The sequence below is a fragment of the Colobus angolensis genome, unplaced genomic scaffold (assembly GCF_000951035.1).
Source record: "Colobus angolensis palliatus isolate OR3802 unplaced genomic scaffold, Cang.pa_1.0 Scaffold304, whole genome shotgun sequence".
NCBI classification, from domain to species: domain Eukaryota; kingdom Metazoa; phylum Chordata; class Mammalia; order Primates; family Cercopithecidae; genus Colobus; species Colobus angolensis.
The window spans coordinates 329,040-356,940 of NW_012116311.1; the positions used below are offsets into that span (position 1 = coordinate 329,040).

Here is a 27,901-nt window from a genome sequence, read left to right on the forward strand (position 1 = left end):
ACTCAATGATGAATGGTTTCAGTCATCATTTTTTGTATTAAAGGAAACAGAAATATACTATAGAGTATAACACAAACACTACATGGATTTTTAAAATAAAATCTGACACTTGAAAAGCATGTTCCGCATTTAGGGCTATTGCAAGGCCCAGAACCATGGGATGAAGTTTTACTCCTTCTGTCGGTAGAGGAAGTTTAGTGGAAGGTTTGAGTACCTTACCCCTGAGTGTAGGAAATGTATAGAAGTACCAAAGTCTGAACAACACTGAGAACTACACAGTAAAATTAGCACATAGGATTTATTATCCTTTGTTGAATGAGTATATGAGTATATGATGATGATGATGAAAATGGCCACGATGATTAAAAAAAACCTAATATTTTTGGAGTTCTTACAATGGGCCTAAGTATTGGTGCACAAGTATTCTAGGGATTGGCAAACTACATCCTGCAGACCAAATTCAGCCCACTGACTGTTTTTGCAAGTAAGATTTTATTGGAATATAGCCACACCAAGTCATTCAGGTATTTTCTATGGCTGCTTCCATTCTATTTAATACAAGGGCATACTTGAGTAGATGCAACAGAGACAACATAGTCCACGAGGCCTAAACTATTTAGTATCTGGTTCTTTACAAAAAAATTTGCCAATTCCTGTATTAGTGCATTAATTCTCATAACAAGCTTATGAGGGAGATTCTAATATTAACTTCATTTTGCTGATGAAAAAACTAAGGCATAGAAGGTTATTTAACTTACTCAAAGTCATAGAGCAAGTAAGTGGCAGGGCAGTATTTGAATCCATCATTCTGGCTGTAGAGCCCACATATCTGAAACAACTCACTATAGAGATCCTTCTAGATAAGAGAAAACATATTCAAGGTCACTTTAAAATCACAGGCCCTAAGTTGATAGCCTCCTAGTAAATGCTGTTAATATATCTATAACTAGAAAAGAAGGTGCCAAATTATGAGGATGGTGAGCAAGAAACCTGGAACATGGAAAAAATAGCATCTGTATTAGCCAGTTCAGGCTGCTATAACAGGGCACCATAGATTGGTGGCTTATAAACAATAGATATCTGTTTCTTATAGTCTGGAGGCTGGAAGCCCAAGGTCAGGGTATGAGATGGTTTGAAAGTTTGTCCCCTCCAGATCTATGTTGAACTGGGATTCCCAATGTTGGAAGTGGGGCCTAGTTGGAGGTGATCGGATCATGGAGGCGAAACCCTCAGGAATGGTTTAGCACCATTCCCTCAGTTGGTGCTAATGAGTTCTCCCTCAGTTCATGTGAGATCTGGTTGTTTAAAAGAACCTGGGACCTCCGCCTTCTCCCTCTCTTGCTCTCATTCTCACACGTGATAACACTGGCTCCCTCTTTGCCTTCTGCCGTGATTGTAAGCATCCTGAGTTCCTTACCAGAAGCAGATGCCAGCACCATGCATCCTGTACAGCCTGCAGAACTGTGAGCCAATTAAACTTTTCTTTTTAAATCACCTAGCCTCAGGTATTTCTTTGTAGAAATGCAAAAATAGACTAACACAGTGCACCAGTAAGGTTGGGTTCTGGTGAGGGGCCTCTTCTAGGTTGCAGACAGCTGACTTCTCATTGTATCCTCACATGGCAGAAAGAGAGCCAGAGAGGTAATTGGGGTTACTTTAGGGCACTAGTCCCATTCATGAGGGCTCCACCCTCATGATCTAATTACTTTCCAAAGGCTCACCTCCTAATACCATCACATTTGGAGTTAGGATTTGAACATATGAGTCTGGGGGAAAATATAAACATTCAGTTCATTGTAGTGTCTAAAAACATCACAGCCGCATCCACTTGATGCCCACTCCCCATGTGCCAGTGGGAAGTTCAAAGAATCCTGAAACATCTAAACAGAGGCCTTAAAAAAATTAAAAACCATGAAATCACTAAAACTATTGCTCTAGTCAAAGCTGTCTCTTCCTGAATATGGTTTGCAAATCCCAATTCCATGTTTGTGCATTCCCTAAGTTGTTGTTTTCTACTCTTTGCCTTCCCAATACCCACAATGAAAGTGGAAGGAAATTCAGACATTATCTGAAGGAATGTTAATAATGATGGGGAGTGTCAGGTTTACACTGGGGTGATCATGAAAATGCTGTTCTTCTAATGTCATATTCGAGATTCCTAGAAAGCAAAGGTTATGACTACTTAGTGAATTTCTTAAGATCTTGCAATGTGCATGCAAATACATAATAAATACAAGAAATGATCTTGTGTTCAGGCTTCAGTTAACTAGAATGCCCTGTTACTCCATACTTCTATAATAATGGATCTCAGAAACTTGTTGAGGTTGCTTCTTAATTATCCAAAACCTGTGTTCATTATAGTTTTTTTTTTTTAAGTCATGAATACACTTTTAATTGATCTCAGATTAAAAACTGCTCAAGGAAGGTCAGTAATCGTTTTCGCCCCTAATCTGTTAGAGCCCTGTAGTGAGCAGCCTTGAGGAGCTGGGTTAACTGGTTATTTTCCCAGTTTCCACCATCTGCAGTATTAGAAAAAACAAGGCACTGTCTCAGTTTAGGATAAACACATGGCTGGCAACCAAATCCATCTCTTACATTCCGTGTTTTTTCTTTAGCTCTTCTACTTTGTTGACGTAAGCTTTCATGGCACCTTCCTTGGTAGTCCCTTTCAGCTCATTCCAGGTGTCCCACTTGGTCTTACCCTTGAAGTCCAACAGCCCAGGCCATTCTATATTTATGTTGCCTGCAGTTGCTTGTTTGTAGTGGCCATAGATGAACACATCTCATCATCCCCTGGCTCGGTCTTAAGGTGTTTGACATCTTCCACAGCTTTCTCAAACTCAGCCTGAGACATCCTGGCCAGCTTGCAAGGACTCCAGGGAACCCATGGAGGAGGAGAGGAGCAGGAAGCAATCATCATAGTTTTAAAATTAAATATGTATATCATGCTTAATTCTTTTACAGATGCACTCTATATATGTATATATAGTACTATTTTCTTTTAAACTGGTAACAGGTTCCTTACAAAATTATTGATAGTTTTCTGTCTCTGATAATGGAGATGTCAGCTTACCTTTGGAACTGGCTTCTTTTTCCGGGTGGGTGGGGGAATCCCCAAGTAGTCCTTTGTGCGGTATAAATGTAAAGGAAATAACTAACCATCCATGAGCTGATAAGGGTAGATAATTGGATCTTTGTGGGATCTAGCCCAGGGCTCTGGCCCTTTGAGTAGATGATGTCTCATAGCCCTCCTCAAGTGAGTGTCCAACTCAGACTCCCACTCTCAAGTTCAGAGTTGTCAAATGGCCTGATGGGCCTCCAAAGCCCTGGTGAAGATGACCAGCAAAGGTAAGTAAGTCCAAAGATAGAATGTGTGATAAGGAAGAAGAGCCTGCATTGGTGACCCTGATTCAGTGTCAGGGCCTTAATCAGATGGAGGAAGCACTCATTCTAGACTTAGTGCACAGCTGATATCAAAACTTCCTTGGACCAGTACCTCCAGCGCTGAGGGTGTATCCTGGGGAAATGACTGAGGTTGTGATTAGATTACATATGGCTGATTCCTAGACAACTTGAAATCGAGGCTATATGTCTTGTGGGACACCCATGGCTGAGTCTGCGGAGAAAGGGGTAGTTTCCCAAGGAACATATTGGTTATTTTATCAGCAAAAATGCAAACGAATAGCAGGGTGCAAACAAAAACAACTGACTACACCATAAATACTAAAAATGGTTTCCCCCTTTTATAAAAGGTAAGCAAATGCCTATGCCTTTCTCAAGTTCAAGAATTATTATAACCATGCTTCCATTTCCAAAAGAAGGAAACTGTACCCATAGTGACTGTATAGAAAAGGAAACACAACAGAGGTTCAGAGTCATAGCTGGGCTGACTGCCTGCACACACCCAGCTGTTCTCTTAAAATCGCAAAGCCCGTGGAAGTTCAAGACTCTGTTGTTTTGGCCCAAATTACATATTTCAACACTTTATTGTTTGCTTTTGATGTCTGGGTTAGTAATTTTAATGCAAAAAGGACCATCTGGGAAAAACATTTTTTTGTGTGTCTCATGTGGGTTCTTTAGGGATAAGCAAAAATGCTCATTATTTAAGCAAAAATGTTTTTAATATGGAGCTGCAATGATGTTGTGAATAAGGAGTTACATCATTGTGATATCCACTTCTGTGCCCCGAAAAACAGAAACACATTGCTTTGTATTCATGAGGAAAGTGTAGAGATCTCTGCATGAAATGCGTTTTAGAAATTGCCCCAAATATTACTCTAGAATACATTCTTTGTTATTAAGCTTGGTTATAGCATAAGGAAAAAAATGCTTCAGTAAACTTTTTCAAATGATCTTTCATAAAATTACATTTCTTAATATATTTTTAAATCAAGAAAGCCACATATACAATATTAACTGGGAAAGGATATTTAAAAAAAATTCTTGAAAATAACAGATTGGCATAACCAAATCAGGTGAGTTCTGGTGATTACTGAGAATAAAACACCTGGATTCAATAAATCTTAAAGCACTTAACCATGTAATAAAGCACAGAGCGATGGAAGAAAATGTGTAAATTTGAAGTCTCATCTAATTTAAAGTCACAAAAATGAGAATCACACAAAATACTCTCGCCTTCCTGGGCAGAAATGAATACATCAGCACTGCAGGCTACGACAGTGTAGTACCTATTAACGCATTGTGGATAAACAATTAAAAAGCTTGATTACCAAATGTAAGATAATGTAAGGGAGCACTCTTCAAATGAGTCTCGGTATATCAGAGTATATGCAGACTTGCCCTAAGAGACCTTGTTTGGTGGGGGGGTGGCTTTAAAGAATCCAGGTTCTTAAGTGAATTAAGGCAAGAACAGAAAACCAAATATAGCATGTTCTTACTTATAAGTGAGAACTAAGCATTGTGGGAGCTAAGCATTGGATACTCATGGACATAAACATGGGAACAACAGGCACCGGAGACCACTAGAGGTGGGAGGGAGGGAGGCAAGAGCTGATAATCTACCTGTTGGGTACTATGCTCACTGTTTGAGTGATGGGATCGTTCGTACCCTAAACCTCAGCATCATACAATATACCTACATAAAAAACCTGCACATGTACCCCCTGAATCTAAAATAAAAGTTGAAATTATTAAATAATTTCTTTAAAGAATCCAGGTCCTTACCTTCCATATGTTCTCTTTCCTAAAACACACCTGCCTACAGGATATCCCTCTGGTAGTTCTCCTCTTATCCCTCACCACTATCACCTTCCAATGTACTCAAGAACAAACCTTTTAATCTTCTTGAATCCAACTACATACATTTTTCCAGGGTGGAAAAACCCCTCATCAAACCAAAGGTTTAAAATGTCAAAATTGAAATACGACATATTGGCAGAGGAAAAGAAAAGAGATTATCAGTAAGAAATATTGAAGGCATAGGTGTGTTATTTTATGCAAGTGACAAACTTTTATCAAAGGTTTTTATCTATTTAACTAGAATATTTAACTGGAAACCATGCTAGGAAGTTCCAATTGGTTAAGATGTGTGTTCTCTCTGCATCTTTATGATTCTCAGTAGTGAGAATGAGCTTGATAATTTGCATTATTAACCTGCATCATGGCCTGTGTCACAGTTGCATATTTGCATGGTTTCAAGGAAGAAGTGACAAAAATGTCCGTGTTTACTTGCATCAAGTTTTTCCAAAAAGACCATTTATAAGAAAAATCATCTTTATTTTATTTAATAGAGATACAAATCTCCTGCTCACTGTCACTTCTCAGTCATTGTGTTTATTCAACTATTTGATGTTGTTTTGTGACACATAATTTATTTAATAGCAATCATCATTTCACGTTTTGTAAACTCTACCACTACTAGGGACTCAATACTTTCTCTTTTCTTTGCTGGTAATTCCCAGCAGAGTAAACTGCACTCTTTAAAATAAAACATTTACTTAGGTATGGGTGTATGACACCCCTCTGCCCCCTGTAGAGAGGGTAACTGGCTCATAGTGAATCCTAGGTTTCTGTTGTCCCTTGCTTCCTATCTGTAAGTAATAAGCCTGCTTCGTGGAACTTGTATGTGACTGTTCTATCTCACTGGACTCAGACAAGTTGGTAACCAGTTCACAGTGAACCTGCATCACACTATTGGCTTAAAACAATCATTTAACTCTCACAATTCTGCTGTTTAGGAATTTAAGCAGTGCTCAAAGGGAAAAGCTCATTTCTGCAACTGGAGAATCCATGATAGCTTTGCTCACATGTCAGGTTTCTCAAACGTTTGACTGAAGTGGCTGGGACCTGGCTGATCCTCTCTCTCTCTCCCTTCATAGGCTCTTATACTCTGGGGCCTCTTTTTCTGCACACAGTCTCTCTTTACATGGTTTCTGTATATAGCTGCTTGTTTCCTCTCTGAGCTAAAACAGAAGCTATATGACATTTGAATGTCTGGGCTCAAAAATCCAATAATATGACTTCTGCTGCATTAAACTTGTCAAAAAATCACAAGTTCAGTGCAGATTCAAGGTATGAGTAAACAGACGTGTTCTCTTGGTCAGAGAACTGGCGAGTGCACAAATAATTCTTACTGGCTGTAGTTACATACAATCTTCCACAGTTTGCCCTCTGGCCACAAAAATTCACATTACTTCCATATGTAAACTATAGTCAACTGCTCCAAAGACTCCCAAAGTCTCAACAAATTATAATATCAAAGTCTATGCCCAGTGTCTCTTGATCTACATTGGGATCATACAGATGTGCATGAAATTTCATAAGTGCAGCTCATTTTGATATGAACTGTGAAGCAAAAATGCAAGTTATCTGTACCTCCATGTCCAACAATATAATGTTAAGACAGACTAGAATAACCACATTAGACACTCATTTATAAAAGGGAGAAATGAAGGCACATAGCAGTCACTAGTTAATAGAAATTCTGAAATACAGTCAGGCTCATCTTATCAGTGTTCCCTAATCTGGAGGCAAGGAATGTTTCTTGATTCAGGTTCGGTTTTGCTATATGGAAGTGATTATCTAATCTATTGCTTCTAATCGCTTATATTTCTGTTTGTGGGGCTCTGGGCTCCACCTTCTGAATCGTATTTCCTTTGTTCATAGGAAATTTTCCATGTTTGCCATCAGGTAGCTGTCTCAGTCTACTTTTTGCAACACAAGTTGAGGGCCCAGAGAAAAATGAAATTAAAAAAAGACCTTTTTTTCATTTTGCACCTTCCACGTCCTTTTAAATTCAAGCTGGTATATAATACCTTAAGAAATTTAGTGTGCTTCCTGTGTATCAAATTGTAAATCCGAAATCCAAAATAAATCTAATTATAAGTGAAAAAGTCACACATACAAATCTCTTCAAGACAAGCCCCTCTCTAACGCAGGCTTTGAGTCAGAATGCTGTGGAACAATATTCTTAAAATTCTTACAAGCTGTTTTGTCTAGCTGAGAAGGTTGATGAGGCACTGAGTTAAATTAGGGATCTTGTAACTACACTGTTGATTTGATCTTTACACTAAAGTCACGTTTTATTGACAATGTCCTGAATTCTATCTTTTTCCTGGGGCCCTTTCTCACTTTTAGAACATTTTTCTAACTCAAAAATGTGGGAATGAGAAAATATTTTATTTTCCAACTCAGCAAGTTCTCAGTTGGAAATATTTTCTCTACATTTGACTTGAAATTAGAATCATTCCTCTTTAGTCAATATCATTTTTGCAATACCTTATAATATGTAGGTCTAAGAGGCTGTATTAGTACGTTTTCTATAAAAAATGCCACTATAAAAACATACTTGAGACTGGGCAATTTGTAACAAAAAAAGAGGTTTAATGGACTTGCAGTTCCATGTGGCTGGGGAGGCCTCAGAATCGTGGTGAAAGCTGAAAGGCATGACTCACATGGCGGCAGACAAGAGAAGAGAGCTTGTGCAGGGAAACTACCATTTTTAAAACCGTCAGCTCTGATGAGACTTATTCACTATCACAAGAACAGCAAAAGAAAGGTCCACTCTCATAACTCAATTACCTCCCACTACATTCCTCCCACAACACATGGGAATTGTGGAAGTTACAATTCAAGATGAGATTTTGGTAGGGACAGAGCCAAACCATATCATTCTTCCCCAGCCCCTCCCAAATTTAATGTCCTCACATTTCAAAACCAATCATGCCTTCCCAACAGTCCCCCAAAGTCTTAACTCATTTCAGCATTAACTCAAAAGTCTGCAGTCCAAAGTTTCATCTAATACAAAGCAAGTCCCTTCCACCTATGAGCCTGTAAAATCAAAAGCAAGTTAGTTACTTCCTAGATACAATGGGGGTATAGGCATTGGGTAAATACAGCCATTCCAAATGAGAGAAATTGGCCAAAACAAAGGGGCTATAGGCTCCATGCAAGTCCAAAATCCAGTGGGTCAGTCAAATCTTAAAGATCCAAAATGATCTTCTTTGACTCCAAGTCTCACATCCAGGTCACACTGATGAAAGAAGTAGGTTCCCATGGTCTTGGGCAGTTCTGCCTCTGTGGCTTTACAGGGTATAATCCCCCTCCTGGCTGCTGTCGTGGCAGGCATTGAGTGTCTGTGGCTTTTCCAGGTGCACAGTACAAGCTGTCGGTGGATCTATCATTCTTGGGTCTGGAGGATGGTGGCCCTCTTCTCACAGCCCAACTAGGTGTTGCCCCAGTAGGGACTCTGTGTGAGGGTTCCGACCACAATTCCCTTCTGCACTGCCCTAGCAGAGGTTCCCCATGAGATCCCTGCCCCTGCAGCAAACTTCTGCCTGGACATCCAGGTGTTTCCATACATCCTCTGGAATCTGGGCAGAGGTTCCCAAACCCCAATTCTTGACTTCTTTGCATTGGCAGGCTCAACACCACATGAAAGCTGCCAGGGCTTGAGGCTTGCACCCACTGAAGCCACAGCCTAGGCTGGACACAGCACAGGTATCTTGGGACCCACCCATGAAACCACTTATTCCTCCTAGGCCTCCAGGCCTGTGATGGGAGGGGCTGCCATGAAGACCTCTGACACACCCTGGAGACATTTTCCCCATTGTCTTGGGGATTAACATTTGGCTCCTAGTTACTTATGCAAATTTCTGCAGCCAGCTTGAATTTCTCCCCTGAAAATGGGGCTTTCTTTTCTATCGAATTGTCAGGCTACAAATTTTCTGAACTTTTATGCTCTGCTTCCCTTATAAAACTGAATGCCGGCCGGGCCCGGTGGCTCAAGCCTGTAATCCCAGCACTTTGGGAGGCCGAGACGGGCGGATCATGAGGTCAGGAGATTGAGACCATCCTGGCTAACACGGTGAAACCCCGTCTCTACTAAAAAATACAAAAAACTAGCCGGGCGAGGTGGCAGGCGCCTATAGTCCCAGCTACTCGGGAGGCTGAGGCAGGAGAATGGCGTGAACCCGGGAGGCGGAGCTTGCAGTGAGCTGAGATCTGGCCACTGCACTCCAGCCCGGGCGACAGAGCAAGACTTCGTCTCAAAAAAAAAAAAAAAAAAAAAAAATTGAATGCCTTCAACAGCACACAAAGCACCTTTTAAATGTTTTGCTGCTTTGAAATTTCTTCTGTCAGATACCCTAAATCATCTCTCTCAAGTTCAAAGTTTCACAACTGTCTAGAGCAGGGCAAAATGCCACCAGTCTCTTTCCTGAAACATAACAAGAGTCATCTTTGCTCTTGTTCCTAACACGTTCCTCATTTCCGTCTGAGACCACTTCAGCCTGTCCATATTCCTATCAGCATTTTTGGCAAAGCCATTCAACAAGTCTCTAGGAAGTTCCAAACGTTCTCACATTTTCCTGTCTTCTTCTGAGCCCTCCAAACTGTTCCAACCTCTGCCTGTTACCCAGTTCCAAAGTCACTTCCACATTTTTGGGTACCTTTTCAGCAGTGCTGCACTCTACTGGTACCAGTTAGTCTGTTTTCATGCTGCTGATAAAGACATACCCAAGACTGGGCAATTTGCAACAGAAGAAAGAATTTTAATGGACTTACAGTTCCACATGGCTGGGGTGGCTTCACAATCCTGGTAGAAGGTGAAAGGCACATCTCACATGGCAGCAGACAAAAGAAGAGAGTTTGTGCAAGAAAACTCCTGTTTTTAAAACCATCAGATCTCATGAGACTTATTCACTATCACGAGAACAGCACAGGAAAGATCTGCCCCATAATTCAATTACCTCCCACCAGGTTCCTCCTGCAACACGTGGGAATTGTGGGAGTTACAATTCAAGATGAGGGGACATTCTTAGGTGGGGACACAGACAAACCATATCAGAAGTCAGCTGCACGTTCAAAATTTTGCCTGGAGGCCGGGTGCGGTGGCTCATGCCTGTAATCCCAGCACTTTGGGAGGCCGAGGCAGGCAGATCACGAGATCAAGAGATCAAGACCATCCTGGCTAACACGGTGAAAACCTGTCTCTACTAAGAATGCAAAAAAATTAGCCAGGCACGGTGGCCAGTGCCCATAGTCCCAGCTACTCTGGAGGCTGAGGCAGAAGAATGATGTGAACCCAGGACGTGGAGGTTGCAGTGAGCCGAGATCGTGCCGCTGCACTCCAGCCTGGGCGACAGAGCAAGACTCCATTAAAAAAAAAAAAAAAAATTGCCTGGAAACCTGCTTAGCCAGATCCACAAAAATCCTTAGGTATATTTTCTATATTTATATTCCTGCACATAATAGTTTTTTCAAATGTTTCCTCAGTGCTTAATATTGGGCATTCTTCTCCATCCTCCAATAATAATTTGCTTACTGGTCTTCTAACCTCCATAAATAGTCCCATTGTTCTTTCAGTTTTTACCTGTAGTTCAGGGGCTGGTTGAGTCTAGTGTCTCATGCATCAGAGGTTTTTTCTCTCCATGTGGCCACTCTCTCAGGGACAATAAGTGCACTTCCTCACATAGCAGCTGTTTTTCTCTCTGACCAAAAGCAGAGGCTACGTGCCATTGTAGGCCTGGACCCAAAAGTCCTAGAATGTCATGTCTGCTGCATTCTATTGGTCAAAACAAGTCCCAAGGTGAGACCAGATACAGTTTACCCTCATCTCTTGCTTAGAGAAGCCACAAGCATATATGATATGCAAAAAACTCTTGCTCCCTACTGTGGGTTGAATAGTGACCCCCAAATAAATGCTTGTGTCCTAATTCCCAGAACCTGTGAATGTTACCTTACTTGGAAAAGGGATCTTTGCAGATGTAACTAAGTTAAAGATCTTGAGATGAGGATAGCAACCTGTCTCATCCAGGTGGGCCCTCATCCAGTGACAAGTATTCCTATAAGGGACACACAAAGGAGAGCCACACAGGCAGAAGAAAAACCATGTGAAGATTGAGGCATATGCAGTCACAAGCCAAGGAATGCTGGCATCTGTCAGATGCTGAAAGAGACAAGGAACAGAATCTCTTAGAGCCTCTGAAGGAAGCACTGATATCTTGATTTTGGACTTCTGGCCTTGAACTGTGAGAGAATCAATTTGTGTTAAGTCACCACATTTGTAGTATTTGGTTATGGCAGTCAGAGGAAACTAATATAGCAGCTATGTTCAAAGTCGATCTAATACATTATGCTTACATTGTTTTTAATGTTCAAATACTCAACATAAATAAATTTTACAAAAATTTTGCTTCAGTCTACATAAATCAGATCTATAATATTTATTAATAATTTTTAAGAAAAAAGTTATTTTTGAAAATAGTTTTTGAATGGAATGATTTTATGGGATAATGAATATAAGAAAAATCATTTTCATTTTGTAAATGGTTTTCAAAACTATAAATGTTGTCCCCGTGTAGATTTTAAATTGCATACTTACTATATAAATACTAGTCTAAAGCATTGCTTTCTGCAATGATGGAAATGTCCTATGTCTTCCCCATCCAATGTTGTAGCCACTAGACACAGGTGAATATTGAGAACTTGAAATATGGTTTATGTAACCAAGAGTTAAATTTCAAATTTTATTTCATTCAGTTAATTTAAATTTAGCCAAATGTGACTAGTGGCTACCATATTGGACAAGTGCTGGTCCAACAAATCCTTTCACAAGTTAGGTGGCATATACTTTTTTTCTTTTAACAGAATTGAAGAGGAGCATAACAGTATTGCCCACTGATGGACTGAATTAGTCACGGCAACCACCCATGGCCACATGGCAAGAAACACATGGCATGTATTAGGTAAAAGGTCAAGATATGTGTAATAAATAAACTATTTACAAATGTAAGCAGGATGTAAAGAAACTAAAGATAGTGTAATACCCTGAGAATAGTAACAAGAAGGTTGTCAATATCTTTGGGCCTAACAGGATATAAGGGAGAGTTTCCTAGAACCCAGAAGGAGATAGTATAGATAGGATTACCTTGAAAGGAAATGTAATTTTTCAGGGAAGGAGCTGGGAGAATAAATAGCCATCTCTTCACTTCCTCTAATCTCCTGCCAAGAGGTACTCATTGGTAAAATCCAGCTGGAAGCAAGAAGGCAAGCGTGCTGATATAGTCCATACGGGTCAGCTTCCAGGCAGGAAGTAAGGTAGAAGAGGAAGGTATAGATCTAGAAGGATAAATAGAAGATATCCAACACCTACAAAATTAAAATAAAATTATTATTTATTATAATGTGTTTTTGGCTGATCCAATTCAGCTGATGTTTACAGAAATAAGTGACATCGTTGTAATTAAACTTTTTCTATTTTGTTAACTTATTTATGTAAATGAGATTTCCACAGTCTGAGCCCTGCCTCATTTTAGCAATAAGTGATTCATCCAAAGGTACATAAACTGAAAGGAAGGGAATGCTCCATTCATTTCAGATGTTTCCAAAAAATATGATAGGAATGATCAAATGTTTAAGATATTTAAATTAATTATGCATTATAATAACATTATAATTACAATTTAATCCAGGAGAAATTTTTCAATAGCAAGAGCATACAGTCAAAGAATTTTAAAATTTGATTTATATATATCCAGAGAGAGATTATACAGTAATTAATAAAAGACTTTTAAGCACAAACATATATTTCATTAGGATAAAATTCTACAGAGAAAAAAGAATGAATATGTAAGTTCAAGACAGAAAAAAAGAAACAATGTAAAATTTCTGACTTTTCTGGGTTTTTTTCCACAAATGTGTTTTTGTAAATGGATGAAGATGGGCATCAGGTTACTCTGGTAGGTGAGGTATCAGCAAAAATGGCAGAGTATGAATTCCAAAAGTCTGTCCCTCCACAAAAACAATGCATAAAGTGGCACAACTGTCAGAATCAACTTTTTCAGAACCCTGGAATGTAATCAAAAGCTTACAACAACCAGGGGAACACTTAATCAAGAAAAGCAGCCAAATCTCAGCATATGTCCTAGCAATTCCACTCCTGGGTATACACTCAAGAGAACTGAAAACATATGTTCACATAAAAATTTGTACATGAACATTCATAGCAGCATTATTAATAATAAATAAAAGTGGAAACAACCTAAACGTCCATCAACTGATGAATGGATAAAAAAAATTTGATATAACTATACAATGAATATTATTCAGCTATTACAGGAAATGAAGTATCAATAGGTACTATAGCATGGATGAACCTCAAAAACATTATGCTAAGTGAAAGAAACCAGTCACAAAAACCCACATGTTATATGATTCCATTTATATGAAATGTCTAGAATAGGCAAATCCACAGAGACAGAAAGCAGATTAGTGGTTGCCAAGGGATGGGAGATGAAGAGAACGGAGAATGACTGCTTAATAGATACAGGGTTTCTTTTGGGATGATGGAAATGTTTTGGAACTAGATAGAGGTGATGGTTCTATAACGTTGTAAACGTACTAAAAGCCACTGAACCATACACTTTAAAATGGTGAATTTTATGTTATGTGAATTGTACCTCAATTTTAAAAACTGTGGCATTTAGATTCCATTGGATACATTAACAGTATGATGGATTTTTATTTGAAAATTCAGAATTTTCAATATTCTTGAAGTTACCATCTTTATAACAATGTAATCTAGAATGGAAACATTCAGATATTACTTAAAAAATGTGTGGCAGGGTAGGTTGAATCAAATGAGGTTAGTGATATTTGACTGTTTTAACCTATCAAATGACATTTCATATGATTCCATTGTTCTTCAAATTTTCTAGAAGGTGTATGAACAAATAAATAGATCACTATGTAAATGATTGGAGAAAGAAGGTAAATTTAGCACCTGCTAACCTGGGGGAAGTGAGCTTCGGGTGAGTAAGAATTTTCAGAGAGGGAATGGAAGCATGAGCAGTGTGTGATGGGAGGCAGCACATGAGAACCCAGGCCCTAGGCCTGCAGCTTGCCTTCCAGTGCTCCACCACTTACTGCTATGGAGTGTCAGACAAGTTCATTACCTTCTGTATCTCAGCTTTCTGCATTGTAGAGATGAAACTAGTACTTACCACATAGGGTTGTTCTGAGGATTAAATGACCTAATGTATAAAAAGAGTTTGAAACAATACTAGTAAAATACACGCTGCATTAGCGGGCCACTGCCACAATAACACTGCATAACAAACAAGCACAAAATCTCAATGTTATACAACAATAAGCATTTATTTCTCACTCTGCACCTGTGGATTTGTTAGACTTGCCTCAGGCTGCGGGTTGGGACCAGGTCTGCTACACGAGTCACTCATCTTCCTTGGACCAGCAGATAATCAAGGAACATTCTTCTCATGGCAAAAGGCAGGAATACAAGGAAATGTTAAACTCCGTTTTGAAGTAAGGCTTTTTCTTAAGTTTTTTATTTCCTTTTGTTTTGTACGTTCTTCTAAATTCTTGTATTTTTATTGGAATTTCAATAGAGAAAATATCACTATCCATTAAACATTCCTTGGTTGTGAAGCAAATTCATGCTTCAGTCAAAAACACTGGCGTGTCCCATTCTTTGAAACAGTCATCTTCCCTTCCGCACCGAATGAGCTCCATGAATCCCATACAACATTGATAAAGAAAGATGGAGAAATATAATTTCCTTGGATTCTGAATTCATTTTGATTATAATTTTCTCTCCTCTTCTTTTGACAAGCCAGTCTTACGTGTTGTCAGAGCAATTTTGTAGCATCTACTAAAGAGAAATAATTTGGAAAACACATCACATGTGCTAGCTGAGAGATTTATCTTGTTGTCAGTCAGGTGAAGCAGAATTCAAGGGGAATGTGCATCTCCTCCTATAGTTTGGCCTGTGTGTTTTATTATCAGAAGTCAACAAAGTTTTAATTCCACCTTCTTCTGTTTTCTGGTGAGTAAACGAAGGAAGATGTTTTGATAAAGAGACTTAATGGGAGAAGCTGATGTATTATACCTTTGCAGATAACTCAAATTTATAAGCCTAAGGAAATACATTTATCAATTCCTCCCAACTGAATAGACCATTTAGCTTGTGAGATTCTGATAATAAAGTAAATAAAATCAACACTTTTTTTCCACATAGTACTGCTATAAATTACATGCAAAGTGATCACATGTGCCTGGACAGGATGAAAACACCTTGAGATCAAGTCTTTACTATAATACTAATGTGCAGAGTCCTTTTGGCCAAAAGCAAGAAAGCACCTTTCTTACAAGTACATAATGTGGCTTCCAAACACTAATACTTTTTTCCTGGGTTGCAATTCTAATTGGCAAAGACTGAGTGTGAATAACACACTTGATTTTGTTGACAGCTGTTATTTTATTTTTGGTTGCAGACAGGGTCTTGTTCTGTCACCCGGGTTGGAGTGCAGTGGCGAGATCACAGCTCACTGTAGCCTCAACCTCCTGTGCTCAAGTGAACATCTCTCCTCAGCCTGCCAAATAGCTGGGACTACAGGTGTGCACTACCACATCTGGCTAATTTTTAAAAAATTTTTTGAAGAGATAGGACCTCACTGTGTTGCCTAGGCTGGTCTTGAACTCCTGGCCTCAAGCAATCCTCCAGCCTCAGTCTCAGCCTCCCAAAGGCTGGGATTACAGGCATGAGCTATTGCATCTGGCCTCCCAGCCATTCTTTTTAATTGCAGTTTAAATGTTTTACATTGTGATTATATTTCCTTAGAGTGAGGGAGCTTTAACCTAGCCCCAAGATGGAAGGTGTAATGTCACAGGAAGTCCTAGCTATTGATCTTCCCTCTAAAGTTCAATTAAAAATGATTAGGTACCTTTGATCACATGTTTGATTCTCAGTCTTAAGGAATGTGTGTGTGGGCACTATGCAACCATTCATCGTGATAGCGACACGGAGGGGGGTGAGAGGAACTCTAGGCAGAGAAGGACAGGTCCCTAGTGAAGTCCCACTCTCAAGACAAAAAGCTTGAGACTGCAGCCCAAAGTGAGAATTTATATCCCTGTTTTCCTGCTTGAATATTGCCTTTGTCTATAAAGACCCCAGAGCGGGCAGAGAGGAGAAGCAGCTAGATGTCAGGGACTATGGCTGGACATCAGAGAGAAGTGGCTCAACTTCACAGGGACAGCTTGACAGTGTAATTTCAGAGATGAGTCCAGCCAGAGATGGCTGGACTTCCGGACCTGAGGGGAAGATTACCCACCCATCCCATCCCCTTTTCACTTCCCTTTCCCACTGAGGGTCACTTCCATCAGCAATAAAATTCCCTGTATTTACCATCTTTCAGTTTGCTCATGCAACTTCATTTTTCCTGGACACTGAACAAGAGCTTGGGAGCCATGAGTATGAATACAAAAGGCTGTCACACAGGCCCTTTGCCCTCACTGGCGGAAGGCCGCTGCCTCAGGTGAAAAGGCAGAGGGCCCACTGAGCTGTTAACACTTAAGCCATCCGCAGATGGCAGAGCCAAAAGAGCCCAGTAACACAACCTCTGGGGCTTCAGGGGTCTCAGGCACCCCCAACTAGATGCTGCAGGGCCTGCACGGAGTTCGCTCGCGCCTGTGCCCAAAAGTGCTAGCTCTGGCTCCTGCACCCACTCATCTGTGTGCTCCCTCCAGCAAGGGGTACAATGAGGCAGGTCAGAGTGAGTGAAGTTTGATCCCGCTGGCACTGAAGTGGTCTCCAGCACTCCAGTTCCCACCTCGTTCGCTTGTGTGCTTCCTCCTGCAAGGAGTTGAGAGCAGCGGGCTGAGTAAACAAGGCACCCCTGTTCCAAGTCCCGCAAAGGGGTCAGGGAAATATCCTGCTTCCTCACTTCTTTAAAATCTTTAATGACAGGAGAAAATTATCATGAGAGAATCATACTATTTCTAAATGAAAAAAAAATACAATACAAACTATTTAAATAGTATAATTCCTATTGAGCAAGAAAAACGTACAGTTATTTGGAAGGAAATACTTCTAAATGTTAATAGTGGGGCTTGGAATCATTATTAGTCCTCCTCTTTCATTATCCTGTATTTATGAACAGTTTACAGCAAATGAGAGTAACTTTTATAACTTGAAAAGTTCCTAAAAATTAGCTCCCCATTCTTGTTCTGTCACCTAGGCTGGGGTGCAGTGGCAATATCACAGCTTACTCTAGCCCTAACTTCCTGGCTCAAGCGATCATCTCTCGTCGGCCTCCCAGATAGCTGGGACTATAGGCACGCACTACAAAACCTGGCTAATTTTTAAAAAATTTTTTGGAGAGATGGCATCTCACTGTGTTGTCCAAGCTGGTCTTGAATTCCTGACCTCAAGCAATCCTCTGGCCTTAGCCTCCCAAAGGGCAGGGATTGCAGGCATGAGCCATTGTTCCCAGCCTCCCAGCTGCTGCTGAAATATGCTGGAAAAATAACGTTGTATACATTAAAAACAAGATATAAAAGAGACTTTTCTAAACTTCCCAAAACTTATACCTTCTGCCATAACTTGTTTTTCTTTATTCTCTTTTTGATGGTCTCAGTTAAGGTCATAATTTCAACCACTGATGTTATCATACAAACACCTTGGTCCTAGGTATCCAGTCTTTGCCTTGTCCTTCAGTTCTAGTCCTGCAATACCGACCACTTGCAAAGTAGCTCTACATGGATATCTTATAAGTATACTCATTTTTAACCCCCAAACAAACTCATGAATTGTCCTCTGAGGCCTGCTTGTGCTCCTGCTGACTCTTCTTGTTAATAGCACCACTCTCTCGGTCATTATGAAGATAATTACACTGTTCTCTTAACCTTTCCTTATCTTTCACATACAAACAATTGTCATCATATTTTATCTCAACAATGTTGCTTGAATTTAATTGCTCCTTTCCATTCCCACTGGCAATATCCTAATTATACCTCTCACTTGGACAATGGCATTGTACCTACCAAACACCTCACATTTATTAACCTTAACCTTCACAATAGTCCTAAGATGTAGGTACTCTTCTTATCATCTCTATTTAGGTCATAGAGTTTACAAGCAGAGCTGGGATTTGAATCCAGGCAGTCCAATGTCAGAGATTGTATGCATAATTTCCTGCCACATAGTCTCGAGATCAGTAATGGCAACAACAGCTACTCTTTAATTTTCACTACAATCCTATGAAACTAGCATTATCCGAATTTTAGAGATTTGGAAACCAAGGCCCAAGCAGGTTAATAACAGAAACACCTCATGAGTTGAGTCGGCCTACTCACCCACCTGCCTCTGTCAGATTAATCCTCTAAGTGCACCCGTCTGATTACTCCTTAAATAAGAAAAAAGAAAAAGAGAAAAAATGATGTCCTTCATTGCCTAAGGAATAAAGTTCAAATTGTTCATTTGGGCATTCAGGGGCTCCCCATGTTTGTTTACTTTCCAGCTTCATCTGCCACTTGTCACTCCAGCTAGGTAAATCACCTGGCCTGCACTCAGCCATGCCCTCAGGTCCTGCCTATACTCATACATGCTCAGTCTTCTGTTTTCATTTCTCACCACCCATCCAGTTGTTGTGGATGTGTTCTGTGTATATATTGAAGAGGGACATTTGGAATTTTCACTAAATAGCAACCATAGCTTAGGTATATTCTAAAGACTTCTCTGCCATTACACAGACCCTGGAAAGAGAGAAATCATTTAGTTTTTATAAAGTGGGAAAATAGGCTTGGCAGAGCTATCTTCTTGCTTTCTCTCATGCAGTGGTATCCCATAGTAATGCTGTCCGTTCAACAATGTATATATAAATAATAAAATGTAAAAAAAATGAGGATTGTGATGAGTAGAGTGGAAACAAGAAGCAGGTTGAATCCTTTAGCTGTTCACCCTAAAAATGATGGCTTAGATAGTCCCAGCCTAGAGACCTCTTGTGCCCAAATGGCTCTTTTGTATTGGTCTTCTGCTGTAGGCTAGAATGCTGGTTTTAATCTTTTCCTCCGTCTCCTCTAGCTCCTTCACTTCTTCCTCCTCCCTCTTACCCTTCCTCTCCTTCTTCTCAGAACTTTTCATCCAAGAAAGTCTTACCAGGAGGTTCAATGTGAACAAGAGATTAAAAACAGAGCTGCTCTGCTGGAGGTTGGGTGGGGAGCCTGAGGACTTCTTCATCTGCCCCTCACCACATCCCCCCTCCTTGCACCTGAAGAATGCTGCAGATACCAGTTTCCAAGGGCTGTGTGGGCAGAGGGTGCATGTGCAGGCATGCATGCCTGTTTGCAGATGGTATGGAGAAAAAAGTGATTGTATTGTTCATAAAAATGTAACTTGCTCAAATATACGCCCCCTTTCTTTCTAAATTACTTGCTTTTACATTCTGGGTTCCCTAGAACTTAGATTGAAATGTCATCTAACAGCTATTTGTTTAGGGCTCGCTGAGCTGCTTTCATACTGTGAGGATTGAGAAAATACAAAGCAGTTCCTGCCCAAGAAATTGCATAATTTAATCATGAGGCCAAGACTGTCACCTTCCTGAGAGTGACTCCAACATTCTAGATTTTCAGTTTTGATCTTTTGCTTGAACTTTAACTGCCTATTGTCCTCCTAGACAATCTCTGCTTGATTATCCTACTCTTCACCTCAATTCGACATCTCTAAACCTGAAACAATGTCCTTTGTCAGGAAACCAAGACGTTTGTAACATCCACATCAGAGTTGTCTGGTAAAGGAGTAAAAACATGGAGGAGCAGTAATAAACAGTGGAGATCATCAAAGTGACCAAAGTAACAAAAATAATTGGGGATTGCTAAGACCTACTGTTAATTAGTTGAAGCCTGGAATGTATGAGAGGGAGTAGATGTCTCCTGGAGTGAACATATACCTGCTATTACTTCAATGACCTCAGTTCCCTGCCTTTCATCTTGTCAGCATCTCTATGTTAATATGATTATAGTATTTAAAAACAAGTTTTCATATATAAGTAGCCTTTAAATTGCAAGTCAATAACTGTATCTACAATGCAGCCAAATAAATAGAAATCTGTTCTAAAAATGGAGAAAAAACTAACCATGATGGACACTCTAAAATAAGGTACTATATATAAAAAACAGTATTTATTACAATTTCTGGGTAGTGACTGGTATTTTATGGATCCCATAGATCAGGCATGTTCAGTGTGGTATGGTCATAGACATGACTGGTATTTTCTTTTCTTTTTATTTTTATTTATTTATTTTTTTTGAGACAGAGTCTCACTCTGTCGCCCAGGCTGGAGTGCAGTGGTGCGATCTTGGCTGACTGCAACCTCCACCTCCCGGGTTCAAGTGATTCTCCTGCCTCAGTCTCCCAAGTAACTGGGATTACAGGTGTCCACCACTATGCCCAGCTAAGTTTTTGTATTTTTAGTAGAGATTGTGTTTCACCATGTTAGCCAGGATGTTCTCAGTCTCCTGACCTCATGATCTGCCAGCCTCGGCCTCCCAAAGTGCTGGGATTACAGGCATGAGCCACCACGCCCGGCCCATAACTGATATTTTCAAGAGTAATTTTGAATCTATCTTATCTGCTTACTTTAAAAACAAACCCTTGCAAAAAAAAAAAAAAAAAGTGACTTTATGGTATTTGATTTTGCTGTAGAGAAAAAAAATCAAGGGTTGCAGAGTAGCAGACTGTTGCTCAATGTAAAGGAGAACTCCTAATAAGAGAGCTGCCCAAAGTCAGACTGGTAGTCTAGGAGGGCAATGTGTTCCCTTTTCCAATTCAGACATGAGCTGGGATGAAGCCCTGCATTCAGAGGGATGTTGAACTGAAAGTCCTTCAAAGTCCTTCCAACTAAACACTTTACGAGCATACGAATGTAAGTTCACCAGGAGGTCAGGGAGGCGAGAAACTAAAATTAGAAGGAGTTTTAGCAGAGGGGTCTTCCTAATGGAGGAGGTCAATAGGGCTTGCTTTGAAGGGCTGCTAGGTTTTTTAGAAGGGGTGAGTAAAAGGCATCATTTTGGGTGGGAAAAACATGATGTCAAAGGTGTGGAAGAGGCTGGTCAGGTGCAGGAGAAGGAAGAGGGCAGCTGATGTTGGTGGGGGAAAGCAATATGATAGAAAGAGCCCCTGGAGAGAGAGTAAGATTGAACTGTGTTTGAGGCTGTGGTGAGCTTAGCAAAAACCTGACAGTTGTTCATATATTATCTGATAAACCTGACAGTTGCCTAAGGACATGTGAACTCAGGAGCAGTCTGAAGTGCAAGGAGGTGAAAGAGCTGTGTGCTGTGTTACAGCTTCTTCTCCAGGCTGAGGAACTGGGTCTTGCCTAAGTACAAGGGGGTGGCTGCCAATCAGAACTTCCAGTATATCCAAGGCAGAGTAACCTTCTTTTAGGTGTCTCTCTGCCTTGACTATACTGAGATGAAAGAGCAGCAAGAAAATCTGTAAACATCCTATTCAAGCCAGAACATGACATTTTAAGAACTTTCATTTCACCACAGAGGTGAAAAAAGACTTTCAAAAATATCATAAAGATCCTTTGTTAGTGAACAGATAAGTACAGATCATTTATTAAGGAACTGAAACACTGAAAGCGAGCCAGATATGGAATTGTTTACAAAAAAAAAAAACCCCTTGAAATTATTATCCATTTTGTAACTCTACCATTATAACTATAATTTTATTATAAATTATATATCCAAATTATAGTATAAAACCATTACAGGATGGTTTGCAGCAGTATAATGTCACTCCCACTTCCAGTTGGGAGTGACAGTATATCCTCTGGACTGCAAATGACCAGTCTCTGATGTTACTGGCCCCACTTGAGCCCTAGGTACAGAGCTGTGCATATTATGGCAAGTGGCCAAGGAATTATCATGATGGTCCCATCAGCAACCCCAAAACTGTGATGGTTCTAGGTAGTTTGCATATTTCTATGTTTTGGCATTATTGAGTTTCAACTGTATAAGTCTGTATTTTCATTGTATTACTTAATGAATACTTAATGAAAAGGAGAAAAAAAGCAAAGAATACATTCAGAAAACAGTAGAACAAATTACATTTCAATCAATTTGTACTTTTGTAATAAAGAGACCTCAAATCCTGAAATATTAACGTACAACAGGAGAAGTTCCAAACATTATTCTACTTTTATCCAGTTGTCTATGTGTGAGGATAATGCTGGTTGTGAGCACAGAGACCTAATCACAAAACTCATCATTTGGGTAATGAGACCCTCAGTAGAATAAAATAACACCTTAGATTTATTCTGAAAAAGACAAAAGACTTTTTGGCTGGTGATATCCAGTGTTGTTTCTATGATATTACCTCCCACCGTAGACTATCGCGCCTCTCCTTGGATCCAACCATATTTTTGGATTGACCTATAATTAACCTTAGATTTATTTCAAATAAAATTTCCAAGATATTGCCGTTTTCCCCTTTCTTAAGTGTATATACAGGTGGGATTTAGATGGTATGAGGGAGGAGGGGACACTTAAAGCAAGGGAACAGCCTGAGTAACGACAGTATATTCATGTATGAGAGAAGTCATAAAGAGAGTAGCCAGGCTACAGCAGACAATTTCTCCTAGAGTGGGATGGTGGGAGGTTAAGGAGGAATCTTCTGGTGGCACAATCTTATAGAGTAGTGGGTGTGCTCGGTTGTAGAGTGGTGGGTGGGTGCCAAAGAGATGTGGAGGAGAAGAAGGTGGCAAAGCTCACAGGTGGGTCATCATGAATAACAGTGGAGAGAACTGAGTTGCTATCCTGAGTGCAAAGTCAGGAAGCAGTACACAAAACCACCCTCACTTCTGACACCAAACGCAATTCCAGGGTTCCTGGAGACCACCCTCAGTCTCCATAGTTCACTAGAAGGACTCACAGAACTCACTGAAAGCTGTTATATTCATGGCTTTGATTTATCACAATGAAAGGTTACAGAATCAAATCAGTTAAGGGAAGTGATACATAGGGCAGTGTCCAGAAAAGTCCCCAACAAAGAACTGATTGTTCTCTTACAGCACACTGTGGACAGCATTAGCTTTCCCAGTAACATTGTGAGGTAATATGCACAGAGTACTGCCAACCAGGGAAGCTCATCCATGGCTTGGTGGTCAGAGTTTTTACTGGGGCTTCGTCAAACAGACCTGGTTGGTCACCCATGTGTCTGACCTCAGTCTCCAGCCCCACCAAAAGCACACTGTTAGACTGTTGGTATGGCCCAAGTCCCTCAGATAGACAAAAACATAACATTCTAAGGGGTTAGAGAGTACCTCCCAGGGCCCAAGGAAAAAGCCAGGCTTCTCTTTGGGTATGGGTAATTTATTACTATACCCCAAGGTAACATATTTTGTTCTTCATTTTGTCCTCTTTTTCTTTTTCTTCTTCTTCTAATTTCTGCCCTTTCTTCCTTTTCCAAAATTTTTAAGGTATAAATCTATGCCCAAACAGTCTATGCCCAGAACCCTCTCCTCTGCTGCTGTCCAGTCACTGTCACAGTGACTGGGTTCTATGAAGTGAGAACAGGGTCAGTGGCATCTCTTCATTCTAAGTTTGACAAACACCATAGGGTATGCTGGGAAAATCTCCTGGTGCCAGGTCCCTGGAGAATGTTATTTGCAAGACAGTCTCCTCAAGTTGAAAAAATACACAAAAAAATACAAGTGACCTCAGAAGCCAAGTACTAAAAGTCTGATTCCCATGGCAACATAGGGATTGCCCCTTTCCACCAGGGGTAGAGCATGCTGAAGATTTACTCTGGGTTATATAGTCTCAAATAATGAGAGTTCTTACAAATATTAAATTACCCTAAATAAATGGACTATGTGATTCAGGTAAGGCTGCCTCACAGTCTTAGAACAGGTCCTTTTAAAGCTCTCCCAGGTGTCTTTTTGTTTTATTTGAGATTCCTTTCTTTGCCACCCTGTTTCCTTCAGTGAATGCTTAGCCAGGGAAAGCCTTCTCAGAAAACGAGATTTCGCCACCTCAAGTCTTTGGTCTTCCTTAATTATCTGTGGAGATTTCTATAAGAGTAACCTGCCTTAATTCTTTTTTTATTCTTTGGAAAAATCAGACTGGGTCCAGCTTTGGGCTTATGTCTACATTATAAATGCTAAAGGGCTTTATTTGCAAATAAATTATTTCCCATACGCATTTGTCAAACTAAATAATAAGGCACAAAAATAAAAGGACTTGAATTGACAAAAATGATAATTATTTGCAAAGGGAAACCATTTCAAATGTGTTCATGCTTACCCACACCTACTTTTTGATCTTTGGTCCAAAAACTCTCTAAAATTAAGCGTTTTGCTTTCAGTGCACTTATCTCAGAATCGTGGAATGAAATAAATAGGGAACATAAACGGCATTATTTTAAAATAATGCAATTTGTGTCTAGTATGGTCATGTGTGGTACTCTTACTTATTATGCTGAACTGTAATTTAAAATACTTCATATCCTATATACTAAAAACTAACCTAGGGTTTTCTCCTACGTTTTCAAAAATCATTATTATACATTCATATTGTCATTAACATTGACTATGCTGCCAGACAAGTGTTCTGCTTTATATATTTAAATGTTTAATGTTTTGTACTTGTACCTTGAGGCAATCTTAACATGAAGGGGACAATTTTGTAACAACAACAACAAAAAAAACCCCAACACATACAAAGAATGATATGTTTCCCATAGAACATTTAAAAGCCAAAATTCCTGCCTCAAAATGTTTTCAGGCTAAGGAAATTATAAGGAAAATTAAATGCTTTTAAAATGTCAAGAGTGAGTTAGTTCATTTATTTAGTTTGAGTTTTGGTTCGTTTGATGTATTCATGAAACCTGTTCTATTTTTGCTGAACAGAAATTATGAAGGTTTGTTACATAGGTTATTTATAATCCTTAAAAAAAGTGGAGATAATGTAAGTGCCCCAAAATAGGAGGCTGGTTGCACAATTATGGAGTATCCATACAATGTGGCCCATAAAAGTCAGGATGTAAAATATTTAATGACATAGAAAAAGTTTACTATATGTTAAGTGAAAAAAATAAGATTATAATGTAGTATGCACAGAATACTCCTTATTTGATTAAGAAAAAATATGTATTTTATGAATAAATAATATATGTCAATATTCATGGAAAACACTGAAAGGATGTTCATACCAGGTTAATAGTGGTTCTCTTTACATAAATTAGACATGGTTTGGAAGAACATAAATCATTAACTCTTAGAGACGAAGAGACTTTGAGATCACTTAATTCAGTTGCTCATTAACTCACCAGATAACTCATTCCATATACAGATTGATCCAAATATTTGGGAGTTTTTTCTTAACTTGTGTCTGCCTTCCTGTAATTTCCACTGGCTGATCCTATGTCTGCCCTCTGGAGCAGTGGGGGATAAATTCAATTCTTTATACATGAATAGTTCAACCATTTAAAGACAACCCCCAGTTCTTCCCAAATCTTTTTTTCTTCAGGGTGACAGTTTATTCAATCTTTCTTTATGGTTTCCTAAATCCTCCCATGGCCCCACCATACTTACCTGGAGGCCCTGGAGTTGCTTGCATCCCTTTAAAATGAGTTATCCAGGCCGGGCGCGGTGGCTCACGCCTGTAATCCCAGCACTTTGGGAGGCCGAGGCGGGCGGATCACAAGGTCAGGAGATCGAGACCACGGTGAAACCCCGTCTCTACTAAAAATACAAAAAACTAGCCGGGCGAGGTGGCAGGCGCCTGTAGTCCCAGCTACTCAGGAGGCTGAGGCAGGAGAATGGCGTGAACCCGGGAGGCGGAGCCTGCAGCGAGCCGAGATCGCGCCACTGCACTCCAGCCAGGGCAACAGAGCAAGACTCCGTCTCAACAACAACAAAAAAAAAATGAGTTATCCAGAGTGGACCCTGCATTCCAAGTGTTCTTTGGCCTGCTAGAATCCAGTGAAACCTCTTTGTTCCTTTGATCTCTGTGTAGCAAAAGCTGACATTCATATCAACTTTAAGTTAACTAAAACTCTTTCAGGAAGTTTCTGCATAAGCAACTATTAAGAACCATCTGATCCAATCTGAGTTTATTCTATTAATTATTTGAATCCAAAGCAGAACCCATACAGCTATAACAATCTGTGATTCAGCTTCTGGTCTTTATATTAATGCTTCTTATGCCATATTTTACTTGTTTTAGCCCACATCCAAGTCTATCAAATACTGATATGTTTTAGGAAATAAAAAAATCTATAGCATTTAGTATGGAAAATAAAGACCAGTACAAAATGGTAAAACCAAGGAAAAAAAGAAATTCAAAAATATCATATATAGCACAGTGGTTAGTCAAGAAAAGGACATGAAATATCCTTGCTTTTTCCCTTTCACGAGTGGGTCTCATTATTGGGCTTTCAGCCCTGTACCTCCACAGACGTACTCCCCAATGATATAGCTTGGACAGACCTCCCTACATTTTCCTCTTCATAATCCCATCGAATATGATGGCTTCAGCAATTATAACTAATTTGTAAGTCCCAAAACTACATAGTTGAGTCTGACTCTTTGAATGAAAGTCCAATGCCAATTTTCAGTTGCTTTCTCTGTGTTCTCTACTTGGGTGCTCATCTATGCATCTCTAAAAAGCTGAAGTCACCATACTCTCCAAACTTATCCCTTGTCCTTGGTTTTCCAATCTGTTGGTAATAATTCTGTCCTTCTAGCTGGACAGGTTTGCATCTTTATCAATTAATTTGTTCACTCATCAAATATTATTGGGCATCTAAACTCTGTCTTACACCAATGACTATGTGCTGAGGATACGGTGGTGACTTAAAGTTCTTTCTCGTATAGAACTTCTTTCTAGGCAACAAAACTGTGTTATATAAGTGCAGCGATTTAAAATAAAATAAGAGAGAGAGCGTAAGAGTGTTTGCTTTCCACATTTAATAAGTCTCCAAGGCCTTTTCCTTCACTTTTAATGTCTCTGGTATTTATACTTATTCCTCAGATTCCACACTATCCAAGTTCTGCTTTCAATGTGCCTCATTTGACAAATGGCAAAAATGTCTTGGTTTAACCCAATTCATTTGAAAAAGTATGTACTGAGTCTTTACCATATGCTGGGCACTAAAATTGATAAAGATCCCAAAATGATTTCTAAAAAATTTGCAATCTAGAAAGAGGGAGGAAACAGACATCTAACCCACTTAAATACAAAACAAAATTGATAAACTCAGAAATTATACTCAACCAGCCATGGAAATTCACAAGATGGGGAGCTTCTGGAGAGGACTCAGTTAAGTGAGTGGTATTCAAAATGCTGCTTGAAGAATGGATGGGACCTTTACAATTTGCATTTGGGGAGGCAAAAGCATTCTGGGTACCAAGACTGGATGAGTCAAGAGAGGAATACTGAAAAGCACAAATGTCTGCATAATAGTGGGTGGTGCCATTTGCTGGGAGCTTAGGTTATTGGTAGAGGAAGCCAAGGTTAGGAAGGTAAACTAGGGCCATTCTGTGAAGAGTTTAAAAGGCTGGTTCGAGGAATTTGTTTGTAATTCATTAAACTATGGAAACCTATTTTCTTCTCCTTGGGATGTGCATGACCTTTCCGT

General features: G+C 39.7%; 1 protein-coding gene and 1 pseudogene across 1 annotated transcript in view; one reads left to right on the forward strand and one right to left on the reverse strand.

The window, feature by feature from the left end:
- Nucleotides 1-27,901, forward strand: part of SH3BGRL2 (SH3 domain binding glutamate-rich protein like 2) — a 287,302-nt gene that overhangs the window by 12,541 nt on the left and 246,860 nt on the right. The gene's annotated exons all lie outside the window — the stretch shown is intronic.
- LOC105517656 lies at nt 2,592-2,854 on the reverse strand (annotated as a pseudogene).